This window comes from Astyanax mexicanus, chromosome 2 (assembly GCF_023375975.1).
Source record: "Astyanax mexicanus isolate ESR-SI-001 chromosome 2, AstMex3_surface, whole genome shotgun sequence".
Lineage (NCBI taxonomy): Eukaryota > Metazoa > Chordata > Actinopteri > Characiformes > Acestrorhamphidae > Astyanax > Astyanax mexicanus.
Window position 1 is genome coordinate 9,396,665 of NC_064409.1, and position 8,099 is coordinate 9,404,763.

General features: G+C 38.0%; 1 long non-coding RNA gene across 1 annotated transcript; it reads left to right on the forward strand.

Moving 5' to 3' along the window:
- The first annotated feature begins 3,422 nt into the window (after positions 1–3,422).
- Positions 3,423–5,495, forward strand: LOC111192925 (uncharacterized). The gene is made up of 2 exons (XR_007431391.1): positions 3,423–3,588; positions 4,773–5,495. It is a non-coding gene; the product is annotated as an uncharacterized LOC111192925 (long non-coding RNA).
- Positions 5,496–8,099: the final 2,604 nt, after the last annotated feature.

Below are 8,099 nucleotides of genomic sequence, written 5' to 3' on the forward strand. Positions count from 1 at the left end.
AAAATCTAAACATAGACAAAAACAGCAATTCCATGGTCCTTAATGGAGCCTAATGTGGCAGTTTATTTCAAAGCAGGTTAGGCCTTTTGCCCAGCCAGAGGCTCAGGTCTAGTAAGTCAGAGTGCATCAAAAGTCCTTTTTTTGCATTAATTGTTTTACAGTCTTTACATTACATATATGCTCGGGCCTGTACTTATGGTGTTATTTCATGGTACAACTTGTGGTTTTTGCCCTTTTGTTCTGACCTTTCTTGGGTTTTTATCTTTGTCTGTGTGTGATACCCCTGCAGGCCTTTCTCTGTATCAGCTCCATTACAGTTTTTTGTGTATGACTAATTTTTTTCAGATTTGATCCCTACTGAACACTATATACCAATGTCTTTGCTGTCCCTTCCTGTAATGCTCCATGCCTGTTGTTTGTATGTGCAATGTTCTTATTTGTCAGATTTGAACCATGTTGATATATACCATGTATAGCTGTGTATAGCTGGACAGATCTAAATGCAACATCTAGTGTAACCTCTCTGCCTATATTGTCAATTTTTTATATCGCCACAGAGTTCGTTTTTAAAAACATTATTCAGCTCTATGCAAAAAAAGGTGTGGTTATTGTAAAAGGGCTGGTTATGGACGGGACCAATAACAGACCGTCAGCTCCGCTCTGCAGCTGGTGACCGCGAGGCAGCCCTCAGGGGCGGGGTTATTTAAATGAGTAGGCGGTCTCTCCACAGTCTTTCTCCCTCCTCTGGTCTCTACTGCGCAGACTCGGGTATCAGGATCGGCAACATGGCAGAAGATTTTGGCTTCATTTTTATTGAATGAATGGGAACGGCGACATGGCGTCCATCTTTTTTACAATCTCTGATATATACAGTTAAAGTCTCAGTAATAATTTACAAACTTTAGGGGTCTTTATTGAAAACATTTGTTTATTTTTACAGAGATTGACCTTTTGACCTTTGTGCAGTAAATGTGATATAGGCCTATACACTTAACCACACAGATCAAACACAATAAGGCACTGAACACTCTACACTAGTGCCTTTGCAGCTTTTTCCTGTATCAGTTGTATCATATTATATGTTTGCCACAAAAAGGCATAATTTACCAGTCTGGGTCCCTTTTTTTTAGCTTCACTAGCCCTTTTTAGCGGGCTCTAGTACCCCTAAATCATGCCCCAGCTCATCTGAAATTAAAAGCATAGAGTTGTTTTTTGTTGTTTGTTAAACAGACATTTGTTTGATAAGCTGAAAATCTTATAAAGTACAGGTGCTGGTCAACGAATTAGAATAATTTGAAATAGTGCAATCATGAAATTCTTTGAATGCATTTTTTGTGCAGAAAGCAAATCAGGTGTTCACCGCACCTGTCCTACTCGTTAGACTAATCACAGAACTCGTTACCTGGAAAAAAATTTGCTCAGCTGAGCTTTCCAAAAGGCCCATTTAGGCCATTTAACTGTGACACTGTTGTTTTATTGAATTAGAATAATGGAGAAACCGTTTCATTGAATTAGAATAATTTTTATTATAATTACAATCATCACTTTCTCAGTATTTTGTGGCTGCCCCCTTGGCTTGTATGACTGCCTGAAGTCTCCGCGGCATCGATTTGACCAGCTTGTCGCAAGTTTCCGCACTCACAGCTTCCCAGGCAGTGGCGATGTTCTGCTTCAGTTGGTCCAGCGTAGTAGGCTTTCTGTCGCAAATTTTCCGCTTGACGATGGCCCAAAGGTTTTCAATGACATTGAGGTCATGCGAGTTGGCCGGCCACGCCAAAACTTCAAGCTGTTTTTTAGCGAACCAATCTTTGGTCGACTTTGCCGCATGAGCCGGTGCAAGATCCTGTTGAAATATGAAGTCTTCGTCGCCGAACTGTTCCTCAACAGTCGGAATCAGGAACGTTTCCAGAACATCTTGATATACGGCAGCATTGACAGTCTTCTTGAGGAAGCAGAGTTTCCCTACACCTCGAGCGGACATGCATCCCCAGACCATAACGCTCTGGGGAAACTTGACGGATCTTTTCACGCACTCGTGGTTGTAGGTTTCGGCCCCACGACGGCAGACACGAGGACCTTGGTCACCGAAGGAGATGCAGAAGCGTGATTCGTCACTGAAGACCACTTTCTGCCAGTCTTCAGCAGTCCACTCGCCGTGTTCTTTGGCCCACTTCAGCTGTTTCTCCATTTGTTTCTTGTTCAGCATCGGTTTTACTGCTGGAACGCGAGATTTGAAGCCGAGTTCGCGCAGACGACGGTAAGTGGTTGATCTGGAGACGTCAGCGCCGGTCTGCTTGTTCCACAAGTCGGTGAGCTCGGAAGTGGACTTGAACTGGTTGCTGACTGCGATCTTTCTCAGCTGCTTGTTGTCGCGAGCAGAAGTTTTTCGGACGCCGGAACAGTTGGTGCGCTTGCTGCAGTTTTTCTTGAGAGCTTTGCAGACGGAAGACTGGCTGATGCCGAGCTGCTCAGCAATTTTAGTTTGGGTCAAGCCTTGTTGGCGAAGGGCTTGAATTTGAGCCACTATTCCGGTTGAGAGGTCGCGCTGCTTACCCATGATTGATTTTACAACTTAGAAATTATTTTTAATAATAACACAATACTTACTACTGGCCCCAGTTCATTTATGTCCTTATGTTCATCAAGAAGAATGGCCATCAGTACATTTTATTTGTTACAGCACTTCCAGTCAGCCAGCTCACTTTATCATACCAGAACAGTTGAAAATACCTGTTACTTTTCCCACCTTTTTACACCAAATTAATCTGAGCAGTTTATCTGCCCTGCTGTTTAACTCTTAAGTTTTTCTTCGTAAGGAAGACTATCAAATGGATTTTTACACTAAAAGATCGCTGATTCGCTCATTTCGCTGTCAATCAAAAAGGGACTCCGCCTCAGACAGATCATCCAATCATCACGCAGAAGCTGAGCGTCCGGGCCGGCCGAGGCCAGCCCACTGCTCCATAGACCCCCAGAGACGCTGAGCGTCCGATGGGCGGGACAAAGCCCAGCGTTTATCCAATGACTCGACTCGTTTCGCCGCAGCGCTGCGGGAATGAGTGAAAGGAAAGCCGCGGCGTTACCAGTGATAAGAAGCTGATTCTGGACTAAGTTCAGCGCGTTGTAGCGCATATTTAATCAGTGACATGTACACACAACAGTATATATTTAATCACTTTTTTTTTACATTTTAGGGGAAGCTGAGCTTCCCTTGCAGTCTTAGAGCAATCGCCACTGGTGTATATATATATATATATATACACAACATGTCCCTTCAGGGGCTCCGTAGTGCATAACTATGACTTAATATCTCAAAATAATGAGATAGCAGAAAAAAAGTGCTAGTATTTTTAGGTGGCGGGAAGGGTCTTACATAGAGCTGTCATTTTCACTGAGTCGAAATTTTTGGGCTTGGGCAGCCACCGTAGCTCTAGGAGCAGCTTCCTCCCTCCTCTCTGTGTTTAGCTGCCTGTTGCTAATTTAGCTGCAGTGTATTTAGGCACGGCAAGCATGCTTCAGAATAAGCTCGTGCTTCCTTGGTAATTGGATCATATTACTGCAGGAAGTGCTGCTGGGCGGTTAGCTGAAGTAAGTTATGTGTCTGTCGTTTCGGTGCTTTGGTTTGTTTTAAAGATTAATATAACTAATTACTCGAATGCATTGTATGTAGGGTTCTGTCGGTGTTGTGTCGAGTTGCGCTACCATGTCAAACCGTGATACCCTAGTTCTGTTTAATTTATAAAAAGGTAAAAGTACCCAAAAAAAGGACATTATTAGAAGGCATATTAGAAAATACTCCCAGCAGAAGCCTAGCTAGGATATGTGAATGGGCTAATCGGGTAAAGTAAAACAAGTGATTAGAAATGTTATTTTTTTAGAATGTTATAGTTTTTATCATTTTTAACTACTCTTTACATTTTTCTAACATTCAAGCAGGTTATATAATGCTCTCAATAAAAACTTTAGGAAATATCATCAAAAATATGAAAACAATAATAAAAAAAAAATGTAGGTCAGCGCATGCGCAGTGCCGTAAGGAAGCACATATCAATGGATGGCAAAACTCGACATAACACCGGAAAACGGGCGTCTCTCCACGGATTCACCTAGCTGCTAGCTGGTACTATTAGCATACGTTTAAAATATTACGTGCAGATCTGTTTTACGTGGATGTGAGCAGTATAGGCTGTAAGCTAAACATTTGGAGCTACCCATGTCCTATTTGGGTTGGGTTTTAAGCTCTTTTGAAGGGCAGTAACCGCAAATTCACATCATTTAGGTGTGTATTTTGGCGTGGCTGATTGTGGGTTTGGGAAGTGTAGGTAGGGGATTCTCTTTTCCTCAGGTAAGTAGCAGGATTTTGTAGGTTTGGGCATGAAACTTAAGTCTCCATTTGCAGTAGGTGGCACCAAGCACATCCCTCCCTTACGTCTACTGCCATTTTTTATACTGTATTTTGCCTAGGCCTGTGTTGCCTGGGGGTTCATATTTTATATTTGCCTGCATTGTTTGCAAACGTTTCTTTTGTGGGGTTTAATTATTCACTTGTTTTATTTTTATTGGTTATTTTGTTTTGTTTATTGCTATTTAGAATCTCACATTGTCTTTTTGTTTACTATTTTAGTATTTTGCTATTGGATAACCCTTCATTAAAACCCAGTTAGCAACTTGGGTTAGAATACGTTTTAATAGGAATTCTAGGTATTTTTAAATTGTAGGACTCGTTATAAAGTGCTGTTACTAATCATTTGTCTTGTTTTACTCTGTTATAGAACTTTGGCGCACGTGCTTCTTCTTTGGGCTGACGGGTTATTCTCTTGGAAGATTTCTTCTTTCACTTCTCTTACACTTGGGTTGCTGTGATGGACTCACTCCTATTTGAGGTTTTGTAGTTGTGTTTGAGTGTATAGTTTGTTTATTCTCCATCGTGAACCTAGTCAAAATGGTATCTGTGCTAAGTTTAACTGTCAAGTGGTGATTTTCCCAGCCAGTTAAACTTACTGGGTTTTTAATATGTTAAATATTAGCTTATTTCTATTCTTTAAGATAAATGTCAAGTTGCTTATTAAATATTTATGTTTATTTTTTGTACATGTCTTTGAACTTTTAGTAAATCTGTTACCTGAACCTCATTTCACATCTGACTATCTCATTTCACATCATTTCACGTCTTATTCTGTTTACGTTTTTCTCCTTTTCACTGGATCCTCTGAATTTCGAGATCAATTAAGTGACGCAATGAGAAAAATGCTACCTTTAAGCTAATGCTACAGCGGGAAACTGGCGTCCCAGCGCAACTGCAGAGATCGACAGGGGACTATTTTTGGCACAACACCAGCAAACTCCAGCTGTAAGTTTACATCATAAATACAACAGTTAGTTCCGACCTCACAATCTGATTGGATGAAGTGTTCGAACCGTGCTCAGAGCCGTAGAGATCAATATTTAGAACTAGGCCTGAGCTCCTATGGATGAAGGTAAATGTCTATCCAATTTCTACAATTTACTGTTCACATTTCAATGTCATGTCTTACATCAACCATTTCTCAATGATTCAGTGATCTGTACAATAAAAATAGCTGTTTTAAAATACCTAATATGATTAGACATGGCGTGGTTCATAAATAACCTGCAAATAAGCATAATTCATATTATTAAATTGTTCACAGGTCAGTGTTGTATTTAAGGTGCACTAATCACTTGTTTTACATGCTTAACATTTAACAAACAGCTTTATTTGATTTAACAATAGTGAAACTACTGACCTTTTGTGTCTGGTTAAAATATCCTAATTGCTTGCTGTTAATTTCTTTTAGCCTACAACAATTTTCTCTTTTGGTCTTAAAGTTTATTAATTGAGCTTACCATACAGCCTGAAGAACCAGAATCAAATCAATTAATGCAATGTTTCTACAGAAGAAGTGCTTAATAACTATGAATATTTTATGTGACTGAACTAACTGTATAAAATTGAATGTACTTGCAATGATAAAGAAAACAAATCCGTTATGGACACAATGATCTTCAGTGTTGGACAATAAATGTAACATAAAAACCCCACACAAACACATACAGTATTTAATACGTATAAAAAAAGTTGATTAAAAACACCAGTAATTACCGTAGCACACAAGAACAAGCGCAGTGAGCTTTGCTGTATTTATTTAAAGATGATTCTAGATATAAATGATTATTCACAACAATACAATATAAATGAAAAGAAACAAAACGGCTGCTTCATCTTTAGGTCTGAGACACACAAACTCAGAGTGATAGGCTAACAGTTATCATTTTAGAGATCTATTGCTGAACTCCATATAGAGCTGATAGAAATATAGGATTATCTCTCTGATCACAATAGAAAATTCCACACATACCACACTTCAATAATAAGAAGCTCATCATACAGAATTGAACTCAAAGTTGTGTGATTAAAGCTGTGAATCTTAATCATAACTAACATTTCTAACAGTCATCTCTAACATTACTGGTTTACATATAAGACAAGTGAGAAGAACAGAAGCCCTTTTTCTTACAGCGTAAAACTATATAAAACTATATATCAAGTGAATAATATGTGCTCAAGAATACATTGTAATTAATTGCTGGCCCAGTTTCTCAGTGAGAACACCACATCTACATCATACCCAGCAGTGGCTCATAGAAATGCATTATAATAAAACTGTTCTTAAATTAAAGATGATATTTTATATATCTTCGTATATGTACATCATTTGTTACTTTAACTTCTTTAATTAAGAAAATATGAATAGAAATACATAGCCCTTCTATCTAAAATCTTTAGCCCAAAACAGTGATATGCTTTTATTAAAATGAATCAAATGTATTATTCCTATAAATAAACTCTGATAAGACTTCTTAAAAGAAGTTTTTTTAATGATCAAAAATAAAGCATTATAAAAAGAAAATTTGTTGTCATTCTTTAAACACAATGTATGTTAAAGCCCTGATACTGTTTCAGATGTGTAAAGCAAAACATTGGTAATATTGGTAGTATGATCAGTTATTTGTTGCGCCTTAAGAGGTTGGATTTTAATTTACTGAGAAAAGACAGTGGGTGTGGTCTCTCAGTCACATGATTCATCTCTGTCTGAGGCTCCTCCTCCACATCTTCATAATCTGTAAAACAAATTCCTCTTTATTTTATAACTAGAACAATATTTAACTGTATAAAATGCAGTATGATACAGTATACAAAATACAGTATGAATGACAGGAATTAAAACAATCTAGACACAGGAATATTTTATTAGAATCCATTAATGATCATGCACACTTCATTTACATCACTCACTCCACTATACACACTGCCACTCACCTTTTATCCCTCCTACATCCTCTTCAGCAGCGACAGCATCATCATAGTCCTCTGGTGTGTCCACTAAACAAACATGATAAGATCAGTTACATCAGTAAGAAAGATTCAGATCATATACTTTAATAATATTGATAATGAATATAATAAAATCTTACTGGTCATAATGGTGGAGTTTGGTTCAGTGGGAACAGCGTCATCATAGTTATCTGACACGTCTTCTGTCAGAATGTAGAGATAAATGTCATTAAATCAGCATCAGTATCATCAGTGACTGTGTTCATGCTGGAGATTACAGTACTGTTACATTATAATCATACCTGTTACATCAGCAGACTTTTGATCAACACTGATGACATCATCATAATTCTCTGTTGCATCCTCTAAATCAAAAACACAGATGTATTTAAAGAATATTATTGATTAATATCTGTAGTTCATAGCATTTTTATTTATCTGCTATGGTATTTTTTTGGGTTTCTTATTTCCATTTATTTCAATGTAATCATCATCTTAATTCTCTTCTGCATCATCTGAATGAAAACAGAGATATTTAAAGAAAACAATTCATATTTAATATCTGTTTTCTACCACAAATATTTAAATTTAAAACAAACGCTTTTTTTGTAAGGAGATTTTATCCCCCCAGTTTTCTTCACAATTTAGTAATTTCCAATTTCCTCCCACTAGCTAGGACCTCCCAAATTGCATAATGCTATCAGCACTGGGAGGGTAAAGGCTATCATGTGCTTCCTTTGAAACA